The following is a 17,166-nucleotide window of genomic DNA, read 5'->3' on the forward strand; positions in this document are numbered from 1 at the left end:
TGATAGAATTTACTGGGGATGGGAACATTGACTCTTTCTTACATAAGAGTTTGTTGTAATTAGAGATGGTAAACAGTTTAATTACAGAGAGTGTGTTTGTACAGGAGTGAATATGAAACCATAAATAAAAGCCTTTTGTAATGTTTCGCATCTAATATTGCCGTCTTATATCTTTCTCCATGATAATCAATAGTTTTTAATGGGGTAACTTGAACCGAGACAATTACTGTAACAAGTCTATAGAAACACATTGATTGAAATTACTTTAGTATCTTGCGATTTAGTCAATAGTCTGGAGCGGTGCAGGGTAATTAGTGGCACATAAAACGGTAGAGAAATAGACAGTGTGTACAGCTGGGCACTTACACATGATTTGTGATCCTCAACTGTGGCGTTTGCGCTCAGTTTATGGTGACAACAACAATATAAACAAGTCCGTTCTACTTTAAAGGTCCGATGTTACACGAAATGGACTTTTGTGAGCTTTAAGCCATGTTAAAATGCTGTTACCGCATCAAAACCCTACATGGAGTTGTGTTTTGTTTCATTCACACATGTTTGAGTAATCCTGCATTAATAGTCTGTAACATCTCCAAAGCCCAAAATGCTCAGTTCCACCTTGTGATGTCATGAAGTGGTAGTTTTCAAGTCAACAGCTACGTTTTACATTTTGTTCAGTAGAGATTGGCAATTCCAGGTCTAAATTATGTAAATGATTCTAGTGAAGGTGTGTGCAATTTAAAAACACAGTGGAGCACTTCCTGTATTATCACATGATGACATCACAAGGTGGAACTGGGTGTTTTCGGTTTGAGAGAAGAACTCTAATATGCCTAAATATGCAGGATTTGTGTGTTAAACATGTGTGAATGAAACAAAACACAACTCCAGGTCTGTTTGTGATGAGGAAACAAGATTATAACATAGATCAGAAAACAGCATAATATGGGCCTTTTAAAGATGCACTGCGTAACTTTTCTGGTGGAAAGTACGCTACCAGTTTGAACATGTTATTCTTTCCATTGAATGTTCCAGCATTAGACATATCCCTCTTCAGGTAACAGCAGGTAACACCACCAGACCAAGTTAAAGGTTATAATACAAGAATAGAGACTAGCCTGTTCAAGAATGCATACTTTTTTTTTTTTTTTTGAGCCATAAAAACACCCAATAATTGAATGCCAGATAGATAAGACAGAGCAATAACATCTCTATGGACTCAAGCAGCCAAACAAGAACAAGTACAAGACAAATATGTTAAACCTTGAGTCCATGATTAACATAGGTTTAATATATATGCAAATTTTCATGGGTGGTTAAATACAGAGGACAAATTGACCCACAGCAGCTATAAAGGCTCCATATACTTTGCATCAAATGTGTAAGTTCTAAAGTAAAGTATGACAATCAAAGTAAGTATGAAAAGTTCACCTATTTCATTTTATTTGGGCAACTCAGTCAGAAAAAAATAATTGGTCACACATGGTCAAATTTTTATATAGCGCTTTTCCACCTTCAGTGCACTCAAAGTACTTTACATCAAGGAACTACTCACCCATTCACGCTCACATTTATACACCAGTGCACGCAGACACTGGGGGTGAGGTGGGTGAAGTGTCTTGCTCAAGGACACAACGACAGCATTCATCTGGTGGGAGCGGGATTCAAACCACCAACCTTCGGATCAGTGGACAAACACTCTACGAACTGAGCTACTGTCACTAATTAATTAACATATACGCATAAAAAGGAGATGATACCCTAAAGGAGTAGGCAGAAGAAAAATGTCAATCTCTTACATAACAAAAAGCAATAGCTATTTATTTATATAACCTCTAAAAGATACTTCAATCAAAAACTAAACTACAAACTTTTCTTGCTAATATGTTTTACAGTTTCTCCCTGATCCTAGTTACTTTATGTAAATGAGTAAAGTTTACTCCTCTGCACCAACAGCACATGACAGGCACATGTATAATTCAGTCCAACGGGTGAAGCTCAGAGCCAGAGGACGAGAGGCACAGGGACCTGCTCCTTTTAAACATGTCCCCATCAACTGTCCCACTTACCTACAACACGGGCTCCCACACAACTCCTCATGTCTCTGGAATATATAGCAGCCTATTACTCTATGACCCAAGGAATCAGGAAGGGAGGTGGGATATTTGTAAGTTTGCAGGCACATGACTTTTAAACTCACTTTCTCCTGGATCTCTCTTCTGCCTTCAAGCTGCAGTGATTTACATGTAGTCATTTTACATCGCCTTCTCTGATGTAACTCACCCCATTTATTTAGCATCTCATTGGAGACAAGACGCTGACCCCCACCACCACCAGAAATATTACATAGTGCACCTTTAAGACTTTGTACAGGCATGTTGAACGCACAATTTCAATGTTTTATTTCAGATTCTTAGGCATTTCTCTCCAACTATGAGTAAGTAGCTTTGCCTTTGAATCCCAGGGTGAAACTAGACTCATTTCATTTACAAACAGTTAGATCATGGACTTCTGGTGACAAAAGACAAGACACATGGTAATTGAACCTAAAACCTTGTTGCATCTACCTCTATTTAGGCCTATACCATCTAGTTCACAAATTGTAATCAAAATGCATCAAAATGGACTAGCCTTAATTAATAAACTGCCAATCTTATCTCTGCATCTTCACTTTTTGTCTGTGTGCAATACCACCCGTGACCACTGTGAGGCAGTCTAGCCACATCTTTCACACAGCCAAAGTGAACCAGCATAAAACAAAGTTGCAGTTGTATTGGACTACGCCTCTAGGGTGCCACTGAGAACGGCTGGAGTCAACTGGGATAATCATTGTACATTTTACTGTGGTCTAAAGGGGTTTGTTTGTACTTTATTTCAAATTTCTGTCTCTATGTTTGCATTGCAGGTTGAATCAGATTTGTTTTGCCCATATTTAACCTGGAGCCAGTCCCTGTTACAGTCTGAGTTTTTCAATGTACTTGAACTTCAACATGGATCTATTTAATGTCAGACTTTAGTACAGTCCAAGCAAGGCAACAACATCTCCAAGGGGCTATCACATGGCAGACCTTCCATCAGAAAAGTTACACAGTGCACCTTTAATGGGAAAGTGTGACAATGCTAAAATGTCAGCTTTTGCCTGTTTAAGATGAAAGATGACTATTTTTTGATGAGTTTGTGAATGATAATGTGACACATGTGCAGAACTCCTACATATGAGGGGGAAAAAATAAACGTAGCATAAATGTAGCCTTACACATGGCCAAAATAACTGTGTTTACATGAAAATTATTCAAATTTCAGACTGTTTTATGAAGATAGTGTTATTGCTATTAAAGGTACACGTGCCAAAAAAGCACACTTGAGTGAAATTCTGTTGCATGATGTTTTATGATGAGTAATTTTATGTTTAAACGACTATTATTGACATGTACTTTTGTTATAAGTGAAAACAACATCTAGATCTAGAACAGAACATCCTGGATACGCAGCTTTGTGTGTACAGTCTGCTGGTAGGATGGTGATTCTCTTTGTTGGAGCTTATCACAATTAAACAAAACATACCACAAACAATCAATCTCTTTTTTTTATGATGATCTGTGAAAGTATTGTTTATTGTTCCTCTCATGTATATTTTGGTGTTTTGTTCTTCCTGGGCTGCTTGCTCCTTTGACAGGCAGGTGTGAGAGTGTGAACAGACTGCCCTGCGGAGGGATAGACACTGACCCCAAACCGCGAGTCTGGAGGCCGGACACACAGCTAAAAGACAGGCCCCACGTCAGCACCCATAAGCTTTATTTGAGCTGAGATTTTTCCGCTTTAATTAGTGCGTAGGAGAGCGGCTGGGCGGCAAAGTGAGGGCGCAGAGGTCGTGGTGCTGTGGAGGTGTAGGTGCATGGGTGTTCAAAGTTTGTCTTTTGGGCCCATAGTTCAATTCAGAATGTTCAACAGTGTTATGGTCAGCACTGGTTGAAGAGAACAGAAGGTGCAAATGTCAAAATGAATAATTATATGAAATATTTTACCATCTCTAAAGTTCCAGAGATTGTTAAACTTTGGACATCAGATCATATTTTGTCTCTGAAATAGCTGTTAAAACCAGTGGTGGAATGTAGTGAAGTAAAAGTAGCCAGATACTATACTTCAGTAGACATTTTAGGTGCCTGTACTTTACTTAAGTGAATTTTACAGTTGATACTTTTTACTTTTACTTCACTACATTTGAGAGCAGATATCTGTACTACTCCAGTACATTTTGAACTGGTCTGAAGAGTAAAAGTATTTTTTTATGATAGTTAGAGACGTGCTGAAAAGTCTGAGGGGATTATTTTTAACACGTTTGCAGTTTGAGCAAACAAGACAAGACAACTAGAAAAACAATAGATTCAATTGTTTCTGTTGAACAAAATTCAGCACACTTCTTTATTAGATCTCAAAATCTGCATGAAATACTTTTTACTCTTTAAGTATATTTTTAAACAGCTACTTAAATACTTTTACTTAAGTAGATTTTTTCATGTGATAGTTTTACTTTTACTTGAGTACTTTTTTGCTCTGGTATCTGTACTTTTACTCAAGTAACAGAATTGATTACTTCTTCTACCTCTGGTTACAACTAGGACCAAAACAGAGGCTGATCTTACTAGAGCTAAGCTGCATGTTAGGACCAAAGCCCAGCTCACAGGCACATGTGGATAGACTCATGTGTGTTTGTTTAATCCTGTATTGTCCTGCATTGGAGGCTTGAGTGCTCTGTTTTCACCTTCTCTCTGTCTCCACTCACTGTTTTGGACTTTCTTGCATTTATTCCAAAAATTCAGACTCCAGGTCATACACGTAGGGTTCAAAAATGTCATGACATTTTCAACAATAAAAACACGTAAATGAAAGTCTGCTGCTAGCCATGGTGAAATGTTGTTCTGTACTTTCCAACAGGACGTCAGTGGACCATTACTATTACGAAGCCATTTAAGACCAATATAGGGCTTTATAAGTAACAAAATGTAAAACAATGATCTATGTTGTGGATGTATGTATTTAAGTTTTAAAGTGGATACTTTTTACTTTTACATTTGAGAGAAGGTATATTTCTCCTCTATTACATTTTTCAATTGGACTGAAAAGTAAAAGTATTTTTATTACTGTTTGAGACCTGCTGAAAAGGCAGAGGTTTGTTTTCAACATGTTCATAGTTTGAGCAAACAAAAATATACAAATAAAAATGATTAATTCAATTGTTTCTGTTGAACAAAACTCCATACAAATCTTTATCAAAATCACTACATTTAAAGCTTTATAAGACCTCAAAATCTGTGCTAAATACTTTTTACTTTTAAAGTAGATTTGTAAACAGGTACTTTAATACTTTTGCATTTTAAGCACATTAAGTACATTTTTGTGTGTGATACTTTTACTTGAGTATTTTTTTTGCTCTGGTATCTGTACTCTACTAATAAAATTTCCACCACTGACCCTAATTTCATATTAATTCTACCTTATAACTTCAACAATGGGATTTGTAGCCAAAATCTACTACTCACCCAAACAAAATACATGTGCATCTTCCAACAAGAATATTCTAAAAGCCACAAAAGCCACTTCAGTGCTATATTTTAGAGACTGGCTCCTTGTGGCGTGGGCTGAGAAGATGAAGTTACTCGTGATCTAAATGCCACTTCCTCTCTTGGAGATGACATTTTACCTGAACATGTGATAGAACAAAGTTGATAATTTGATGAAGGATTTGATCACACAATCACGTCTAAATCCTCCTGTGAATTACAGCATCTCTGGACGATAACACCAGGCCCTTCGTGCACAACAGAGAACTTATAACTGAAAGGTCATCGCCATAGAAACTTCAGGGTTTAAATCAAAATATGTTTAATCCCAATCCTCTGGCACATGACGACATTATCATCACAAATCCAGGTGTCAGTCATCGCGAGACGAGCTGGCTGCCCTTTCAGGTACTGCTGTCTGCGCCACAGTAACTGGCCCAAGAAATATGTGGTATCCAGGATATTAAATTACCCACATATTCAGTTATAAGGACATAGAGCCGTGAGAGCCAAAGTTTTCATAGCAACCTCCAACTTAGAAAATATTTGACTTTTATATCTTAAAGCAGGACTGAAGATAGACTAAACCTTGACACCAGCGGAACTATAGCCAAGACCAAACCGGGACTAACAAAACCTAAACTCACAAACATACCTGGAGTTGTGTTTTGTTTCATTCACACATGTATAACACACAAATCTTGCATATTTATGATGAGTTTAAGCAGAAAACATCCCTTTCCACCTTGTGATGTCATGTGGTAATACAGCAAGTGCTCTACTGTGTTTTTAAACTCCATACACCTTCACTACAATCATTTGATTCATTTCAGCCCTGAAATTGCCCATATTTACCAAACTAAAGGTGAAAGGGAGCTGTTAACTTGAAAAATACCTTTAAATGACATCACAAGGTGAACAGCGCAATGCAGGATTACTAAAATGTGTGAATGAAATAAAACACAACTCCAGGTATGTTTTTGATGAGGTAACAACATTCTAACATGGATTAAAGCTCAAATTAGTTAATTTTGTGTTATATAGGACATTTAAGGATTAAAACTGAACTTTTCCTATTGACCTTGATCAGCCACTTTTGCCATAAATCTGGCTAAACCGCATTTTCTTTGTGGTGTTACCTCTGGTTAAGCAGTAATCCTATTCATTTCAATAGAGAAGTTGAGAAAATATCATATACTGTAGGCTGATTTTTGTAAAATGTGTTTATGTGACCAAAAAGTCAAAACTGCACCGATTCCCTGGAGGCTTTAAAATGACTTTGTGGACTTATTTGAACTTATATATTATTAGAATTTATTTGCTGTTAAGATTGGCAGCCTCATGCAAAATAACCCCAATGACAATGATGGCCCCCACGGCATCTTCTGAAATAAAGTGGATGCTAAACTGAGACTTAAAGACAGAGAGAAATCAGATTTAACCCAGGGCTAAACCAGGATATACAGGATATAACTTCTCCATGTCTAAAACAGATACAATGGCCTGCACACTGGGGCTGCAAGATTCATCTAAATCTAAAAACTGCAGTTTAAATGGAGGCTATTAGCAAATCGCAAATGCTGCAATTTTGGACGCATCATCATTTCTACTACAAATGACAAAATATTCTCATTCTTAAGGCGAGAAACTGCAGCTGAATCGGAAAAAATATAAAATTTAGAGACCTCAGTTTGAAACTTTTTCTGCAGTTTAATTACATACATGCACAGAAAAAAACTGCCAAAACTGACAATTTTTGGGACATTCAAAACAGAAACAGGTTAGAATTTGTTGCTTGTTGATGCATTTGAGTAAACTACATCTGACTGAAATTTGTCTCATTTATAGAGTTTAGACTTGAATAAAGCAGACCTGGAATTAGATATAAACCCAAGTCTGTACATTCTTGTTAAGTACAAGATTGAAAAGTTAAGAAATGATCTTTATGTCCCTATGGGGGCTATAGAGGCAAGTGGATTCAATGAAATATTAAAACGTTTCAGTGCAGAGGGGACACTTTTGTTGTTCCACATTAAAGCTTGTATGTTAAAAGACCAAACTGACCAAACAACTATAAACTGAAAAAAAAAAAAAAGTTTTACCCATAGTGTCTCCCTTAATAAAAACTGCCAACCCTGTAGTTTAGATCTGTACAAACAGGTCCTGAAATGTGATTCTGTTATTAGTTTGTCAGTTAATATTTCAGTCTTTTGTCAATTCTTAAACAGAATCCTGTTATTAAAACATTAATCACAAATCTAATCACGGCGCTTGTCAGAAAAATCGTAGTTAGATATTTTTCCCAAATGGTTCAGCCCCACCGCACACACCCACATATCTCTGCTCAATTCTTATGTTTGGAAGACGTTTTCCAATAGTGCCATTATAGTGCCCCATAAAGATCGACTCTGCCTCAAATTACTCCTGTACGCCGTTGAACTTGGCCAGATCCTAATTTGTATGTTTTGCAGTTCTCATTTGCCACCGCATTGATTGCTTGACCTGTTGGTAATAACAACAGACTGAAGCAGAAGTGATTAGACTGGTCAATATGAACTTACAGCACTGAGTTTTCGCACAACCTCTTCTGATTTCTGGGGTAGAAAAAGTAACATTTCCTGATAGCTTTTGTTGTTGAGTGAACTGAACTGCTACTGACCCATAGGAACAATGGTGAGCCACATTTGCCAACCTGTCCATGTAGGCCAGAACGGCTCCTGAGAGAAAGAGCATTTGTGTGAAAGTGGATGGAACTATTCAGAGAGTGGCCCTTAAAATACCCAACAATGGAACAAGTATTCAAAAGAAAGTAGGTCTGTTTTTCATCTTTCATTCTTCACTCCTCTAAATCTAATTGTAAAGTTTCACCATGACTCCCCAAACCCCAAATCTCACGTGGAGTAGCTATTGCTGATAAAGTGTGTGTTGTTAAAAGGGCTGTACTTGTTTTTTTCATGTACTAAAGTAAAATCAGTTTTGCCTCAGTACAGATACATTAAAAACGCAGCTCTAAAGATGAAAGCCTTGTACTTGTGGTATGTAGTAGTATTTTTATAGGGCCCATATTACGCTGTTTTATGATCTATGTTATTAATGTTGTTTCCCCATCAAAAACATACCTGGAGTTGTGTTTTGTTTCATTCACACATGTTTAACACAGAAACCCTGCATATTTAGACATATTAAGTTCTTCTATCAAACAGAAAACACTCTGTTCCACCTTGTGATGTCATGCGGTAATACAGGAAGTGCTCCACTGTGTTTTTAATATAATACCTTGAGAGAATTTATTTTTGAGAATTTCATCCCTGGAGTTGCCAATCTATACTGAACAAAATGTAAAATGTACCTGTTAACATGAAAACTACCACTTAATGACATCACAAGGAGGAACAGAGCATTTTGAGCTTTGGAGATGTACCAGATTAATAATAAACATGTGTTGAATGAAAGAAAACACAACTCCAGGTATATTTTTGAGGCGGTAACAACATTATAACATGGATTAAAGCTCACAAGAGTCGTTTTTGCGTTTTAATCGTCAAGTAGTTAAGAAGTAGTCTCTAAAAGTTGTGAAATGTGCTTATAAACTCATTGTGGTGAGTAATTAAGTCTATGCTACATGTATCCGCTTTCACTTTTCCATCTTTATGAGTGTTTTTTATGTCAAGCACAATAACCCGATGTTTTATTTCATTTTGAGTTTGCCACACATCCCCATCTTCATTGTACAGCTCGGTGATCAAAAAACAACATACACGCGAGACACCACAAAGTATTTGACAAGAAATGCTGGTGCCCTTCTCATGTGGGACAGGAACAAAGGGGCTTGTGGGTAATGGGGGCGTGTGAGATGATGGCTGTGTTTACAAGTGCCGGGTTCTGGCCGGTCGACCCGGGTTCAAACAGCGGTCACTGGTTCTGGGGTCCGCAGGTCTCCAGTCCAGTTTGAAAGAGAGCCATGAAGCAGAATTAAAGTGATCTACCTCCGGACTCGGTACAGGAGGACTGTGGGGGGCTGTGCAGAGAGGAGGTGAGAGAAAGAGGGGGAGGAGAAAGAGGGAGAGAAAGAGAGTGGGGGAAAGAGAGAGAGGTGAGAGAGGAAGAGAGAGAAGGGAGAGAAATAAACAAGAGTGAGAGTTGAGAAAGATGGGGAGAGGTGAGAGAGAGATAGAGGTGAGAGAGGAAACGAGAGAGAGAGAGGGAGAGATAGAGAAGGGTGAGAGAAAGAACAGAGAAATGGTGAGGAGAGAGAGAAGGCGTGAAAGAGTATGAGGGCTGAGAGAGAGGGGAAGAGGTGCGACAGAGAGAGGTGAAAGAGGGAGAGAGAGGTGAGTGAGCTAAGAGAAAAATGGAGAGGAGTGAGAGAAAGAGTGAAAGAGAGTGAGGGCTGAGAGAGAGGGGGAAAGGTGAGCGAGAGAGATAGAGGTAAGAGAAGGAATGAGGGAGAGAGGGGAGAAAGAGAGAAAGGGGGATGAGACAGAAATGGGGAGGAGAGAGAGAAAGAATGAAAGAGAGTGAGGGACATGGAGATAGAGAGGTGAGAGAGGGGTGAGAGAGAGGTGAGAGCGAGAAGTGAGAGAGCGAAGAGAGAAATGGGGAGGAAAGAGAGAAAGCATAAAAAAGAGTGAGGGGTGAGAGAGAAAGAAATGTAGGAGGGAGTGAGATGAAAATAAGATGATGAGAGAAAGAAAGAGAAGAGAAGAGAGAAAGAGCAAGAGACATCAGAGAGGTAGGGAAGAAAGAGGGAGCAAGAAGAAGATAATTGGGGAGAGAGGAGAGAGACGGGAGAGGGAGTTGTGGAGGAGTTGGGGGAGAGGCATAAGAGATGAGTGAGAGAAGAAGAAGAGGTACACAGAGAGAGAGAGAGAGAGAGAGAGAGAGAGGAATGGAAGAGGGGGTGGGGAGTGGAGGGCAGGAGGTTGAGGTTTAGCTGAATGATGTGTAATGAGTGTGTTTGGCTGTCTGAGCTACTTTGAAATGTGCCTAAATAGCCCACCTTCTGTGAGGCTGGACCGCGGCTCGAGGCCACTGAGGCCCTGTCAGAGTGAACAGGAAGAGCGCTCTGCTTTAGAGGAATGTGTGAGGAAAGCTTCAACAAAGATGTGCTTTTTCCTGTAAATCAAAGTCGCCTTTTTGATCTTGAAACGCGTGAGATAATCTTATTAATGCTAGAGATTGTTTAGTTGAAACATAGATGCAAAAAAAGTGTCTGCATGCATTCCTAAAAGTGGTGAGATTTTAATCCCTTTTCTAATGACGTACCCTGCTTGTCACCTTGGAGATTTCTCTGCTTAGAATGTTCCACAGTAAGGCGTTAAAGGTCCTATATTGCAAAAAATTGATTCTTGTAAACTTTAAATCATGTTATAATGTTGTTACCTTATAAAAAAAAACATACCCGGAGTGGTGTTTTTTTGTTCATTCACACATGTTTGAGTAACCCTCTGTGTTACAGCCCCTTATGCTCTTTCCCTTTTTGTATCTGTCCTATGTTGTGTGTGTGATTGAATCTGTCCCCTTTCCCCATGAAATCCTCACTGTGTGGGCCCTCGCCGGTGATCGGGGGGCTGCTTTTCTGCCTGGCCAATCCTGTTGTTCACCTGCAGCCGCCTCCCCTATTTAAGGAGTTTCAATACACCTGCATGGGGCTACTGGTCTTTGAGGCCACTGTGACATTTTTTTTGGGTCTCATTTAGTCACTTAAGTGTGTGGAGTTTAAAAACACAGTGGAGAACTTCCTGTATTACCACATGACATCACAAGTTGGATCAAGGTGTTTTCTGTTTGAGAGAAAATATACAGGATTTATGTGTTAAACATGTATGAATTAAACAAAACACAACTCCAGGTGTCTTTGTGATGAGGAAACAACATAACATAGATCAGAAAATAATGTAATATGTGTAATAATAATATTAAACATAATTATCTATGTATCGTATTTAATTATAAGTGTTTTTATTGCTCAGAAATACCTTGATCTTGCTTGCATTTACGCCGAACTAGATTATAAGAGAGGTATACATTCAATAAGTTGTTCTAATTTTCAATATTTTGTGTTTTGTAAATTACAAACATTACATTGGCTTTACTTAGACTTAGACAAAGAGTATTGATTCTTGAGGCAAAGGACTCGGATCCAAACGGCTTTAGCACAGAAGTACATCACTAAAGGGAGCAGAGGTAAAGTGTGATGTCAGCATGAATCCTGCGTTGAACTGCAGATATAATTGCGATGTTATTTATAGCAGTGTAAGTGAACCTGACAGTCAGTCGTCCTGCCGGCTCGGTCTTATATTGGCTCAGTGTAGACGCTTTGTCTGACCACACTCGCTGACCAAATAGTGGATCAGTCCATCTATAGTCAATCTACCTATCTATATCGTAATAGCACGGATAGCGACCATAGAGGTTTCAATGAGGAACAGAGCAGACCCAAGTGCACTTATTATCAACCAAAAAAAGATTATTTACAGAGAATAACAGCGACAAATTTAACCACATAAATAACATAGTAGTAACCACCTGTACACACAGCACCTTTACTGAGCAGACTTTTGTAGAGCTCTTGCCCATGATTGGCACTCTAGCTAAGTTAAGTACCAGCAAGTTGAACTGTACTTTTAAAAGTTAGCCATTGGCAAAGACAATGTTAACATTTATTCAACCAATTGTGTTACAAAAATAGAGCTCTATATTAATTTATCAGTGTTAAATGTGGAAAACTGAATTAATACAAGAAGCTAAAATATTTGGACACCCCTCTTTCTCAGCACACAGTTGTCTGCCCTGGAAACCTCTTAAGGTGCTCCAGCTGCCTGGGCTCTTTTTTGGCCAAAACACTTAAGATGGCAGACAACACAGGTAAGTAAAAGTAAAGTACAGTAAAACTGTAAGTAAAACTGTTCCAGGATTTAAACTGAAACGCTGATTCCCTGTGTTCAGTCCTGACTCTGGGCACCAGCAGGAGGCCGGTCCCTGAAGTCCTCTGAATGTGAAATGGTTCATATGGCACTAACATGTGGGAGATGTTCTTTGGTGCTGGTCCCATGGAGAGACTTGTTCACAAGCAGAGCCACTTTAAAGTCTATTCTCTGAGCCACAGGAGCCAGTGCAGAGACACAAGACTTATGTGCACATACTGTACTTGGCAGAAAATGAAAATTGGGGTTTCATAAAGTGCAAATAGTGAACTTTATATAAATAAATGTTGTTTTAATCTGTATTGCAATCACCTGTGGCTTAAGTTATGCTACATAACTTGCTTCATGAAATATTGAGTAATTTCAAGATGTCTGTGTAATCCCTCAGTCATCTAGGTCTGATCCATAGTAAAAGCCAAAGTTAAATCTGTCAAGTGGACAAAACGTTGTAGGAGTAAGGACGTTTCGCTGCTCCTTCTTTCGCTAACGTTTCGTTAGCTCCTCCCTTCAGAAAGATATAAGGCAGCACCAGTAATCTGACCAGAACTGAAGAAGCAGCTAGGATGAGCAGTGAAACGTCTTCACTCCTACAACGTTGCTATGAGTAATTTCAAGATGATTTAGCTTGGAATGAGTAAAAATCTGTCAATGCAGTATGGTATTTTGGAACTTTTGAAAATTGGAAACCATAATGGAACAACTCATGAACATGTTACAAGTAAATATGGTCTATTAAACATCAGAAATATATTCAAGTAAGGGTTCTGCATTTGGGTTTGGGTGAGTAAAAACCCTGTATTACCTAAACATGTACAGACATGTTTGCTTGTCTCTCATGTTGAAAACAGAATGCTCAGCTCCTTTGCAGTCTTTGGAAAACTCCTTGAAATATGGCAAAATAGCACATGACTCCACATCTGTTTAATTCAGAGTTGAATTCAAAGAAAAGCGTCCGAGTGAAGAATCGGTTTCTGTAAAAGTGTCTAATGAGGAAATGTGGCGTTTTTCAGTGTTGTAGATGTTCATTAAACATGCTTTGAGCCAGTCTAGAGCAGCTTGTCTACACCATATGGTCCCTACAGCTTCACCTCCTCTCGCTTCTGTCTCAGGAGAAGAGGACTCCATTTGCACAATATTTTAGTTTGAGCTATCGTCGTGGAACAAGACGACTATTTTTACTATCCCCGGAAGAGCGAACAAAAGGAACAGGATCCGGCTTTTGGAGAATTACTGATACATTTATACATTTTCCTAGATGTTCTCTCTTCATTGTTATACTAAGAACCAAGAGGGACAGTGTGATGTAATGATGTTACAAGAGCACTTTTATTTCAAAGTACTTCAAATATACATTAGGCTACATGGATTATTAAGTATTCAAGTACACTTATGTAATATACAAACAAACAAAGTATTGTTCAAATTGGCCATACTATTTAGCTACTCCAGTGGTGTAACGTAACAAAGTAAAAGTAGTAAAGTATACAGTTAAATGTACATTTTAGGTATCTATACTTCACTTTAACCTTTTTAGTGTTTACTTTTTACTTTTACTTTACTATATTTGTACTTCCTACTATACTACTTTCTGAACAGGACTCAAAAATAAAAGTATTTTATGCTGCTGCTCGGGTCCTGACTAGAACCAGGAAGTACGAGCACATAAGTTCTGTGTCTCTGCACTGACTCCTGTGGCTCAGAGAATAGACTTTAAAGTATTTCTGCTTGTGTACAAGTCTCTCCATGACCTAGCACCAAAGTACATCGCCAACATGTTAGTGCCATATGAACAATCTCTCTGAGGACCTCAGGGACCGGCCTCCTGCTGGTGCCCAGAGTCAGGACTAAACATGGGGAATCAGCGTTTCAGTTTTATGCAGCTAAAACCTGGAACAGTCTTCCTGAAGATGTGAGACAGGCTTTTACTTTGACAATGTTTAAATCCAGGCTCAAAATGGTTCTGTTTAACTGTGCACTTTTCTCTTTTAATGTTCCTTTTATGATGATTATTTATCTTTTAATTTGTTTGTACTGTGATTTGATTGTCTGTTATTCTTTAAAGCACTTTGAATTACTTTGAGTACGAACTGTGCTCAACAAATAAACTTCTCTTGCCAATTTTTCATCCTAATTTGAGACCTCCTGAAAAGGCTGAAGGGTTCATAATTTGAGCAAAAAAACCCAAACAATTATTCAGTTGTTTCTGACCAAAATTCAGCACAAGTCTGTATCAAAATCACTACATTTGAAGCTTTATTAGATCTCAAAATCCACATATAATACCTTTACTTTGTACTTTTAAAGTAAGTTTTTAAACTGGTATTTTAATACTTTTTCTTAAGTAAATGTTTTTCACTATCTTTTCTGTTGTTGTGTCCTTAGGCAAGACACTTCACCCACATTGCCTAGTATGAAAGTGGTGTGTGTGCGTGAATGATAGGTGGTGGTCGGAGGGGCCGATGGTGCAGATTGGCAGCCTCGCTTCTGTCAGTCTGCCCCAGGGCAGCTGTGGCTACAGTAGTAGCTTACCATCACCAAGTGTGGAAATGAATGAATAATGACTATAGTGTAGCGCTTTGAGAGGCTTTGACAAGCCTGTAAAGCACATTACAAGTGTAAGCCATTATTATTATTATTATTACTATTTCTATTACTATTACTTCTATATTGGATTTATACAGTACATTTTAAGACACCAAAGCACTTTACATTGAATTCTAGTTGCCCATCAGCCCACTGACTACCACCACTCACTCTGTATAAAGAGTGATATACTGCTTCCACTACTTTACTGTAATATGTCTTTTTTATATACTGCCTATAGTCGTTAATTGGTTGCATAGTAGTCAGGCAAATTGCAAATGTCTTTCAGTAAAACAAATTGTAAAGATTTACTTTGTGTAAGTCTTACAAGATTACTAACATATCTGTGTGTTAGAGCAGTCTGCATTGATGATAAAGTTGGACAGTATGAGGAAAGTGTGTAGCCTGCAGCCCCTCACATGAGTAGGCTCTGTGGCCGGGCCGGGGGCAGCTCAGTCAGCCGTGCTCTGTAACTGGGATAATTAGTTTTGGAAAGGAATATCAACTGATATAATTGAGCATTCTCTGCTAATGAAGATCCTCTGTGTTGTCACTGGCGAGGCGCTAATTGACACAGAGTGATGGATGAGTGTGCGTGTGTGTGTTTGTGTGTGTGCGAGAGAGGGGTTGAGCTGTACAGGATATTATTATAGAGGAGGTGTTACCCAAACTGGCGACTACAGCAGTTTGAGGCTTTGCTGAGCCCTATTACACAGGCTTTATTTAGATCAGAAACTTGCCTTTTACCTGCAAAGTGATGGTGAAAATATACTGAAGTTTTAAGTTTACATATAATTAACTATGTGTGCTGTGTTTCGTTGTAGACAGAATAGCTTGCTTTGGTTGAACAATTTCGTTGGTTACTCACATTTGTTTCAAAGTTCCTTTTCCAAACTTTTAATTATTTTACTCCACATGTAATTAAAAAGCAATTCCTTCTTTAATCCCAGTTAGAGCTAAACTATGCTAATGGAATGAAAATAGAAACAAGAAAGAAACAAGACGATTACAGAGCCTCATGGACATATCTTGCAATGGGAAAGATATATTCAAATCAATTTTAATCTATCTTTATATGTCACAGCAATCAATCCTATGGGCCCCTACATCTAAACCATTCAGTGCCACTGTGGCAACCTGTCAGGAGCAGTGGGCCCTGCAGTGCCAAATCCAGGGACCCGGGGATCTTGAGCTGGCTTCCCCAAGACTGCCTTAGCTGGAGGATTTTACCTGTTTTGGGTTTAATAAACTTAGGGATATACTCTAAGTCCTATCAAAATGAAGATAAGTTTAGTGATCTTATGAGTTTGGGAGAATATCTCACGCAGGCCTTCTCATTTATGCGTCCCTCCCTCTCTTTATTTCTACTTCTCATTCAGTGCATCTTTCAGGCAAGAAGGTCGTACAAACCTCGAGACCCAATCGCCTCCTCTGAAGTCTTTGAATATTACTTTAGCACCCAGGATCATTGCCTTAATGCATTATAAAGTAATTTATACTGTATTCTGAAGCTGTGGTGCTGTGGTGAATTATACAAAATCACAAAAAAAAAAAAACATTTCCGTATCCAAACAATTATTGGTTCATTCACTTGCTACACTTTGGATTTCCATTGCAGTGCTGTGATATGAAGACAGAGAGCACATGACAGATTGTTCAGGTTGTTGGGGCAGAGGGGGAGCATGTGGTGGGGGGTCTACACAGGGGTTGCACAGGTCGCGTTGGGAGGTTTAATCTGAATGAAACCCAGGGTTGAGGATTTGTGGTGGGCAAAGCCTCGAGGAGGGGTCACTGTGAAATCAGTTGAGGGAATAATAGGAAAGCAAATTGGTTTTGACAAGTTTGCGGAGCTGGAAGTAATGCAGTCCTTTTAAAGAGGAGATGAAGGAATATCCAGCAAAACTATGAGATAATCAGGGCTACCATTCAGGAGCAAGACCAATGACCTAGAGCAGAAGGTGACACAACCAGAGACCATCTGTAGGGGGCGCTTTGGGAAAACTAATTGTGAACTTTAAATTTTGACAGCTGAAGTTGGCAAGAATGAGGGAGATAGCGGGAATTTAGGCTTTCCATGGTACAGAGAGCATGGATTT

The sequence above is a fragment of the Periophthalmus magnuspinnatus genome, chromosome 15 (assembly GCF_009829125.3).
Source record: "Periophthalmus magnuspinnatus isolate fPerMag1 chromosome 15, fPerMag1.2.pri, whole genome shotgun sequence".
NCBI classification, from domain to species: Eukaryota; Metazoa; Chordata; class Actinopteri; order Gobiiformes; family Gobiidae; genus Periophthalmus; species Periophthalmus magnuspinnatus.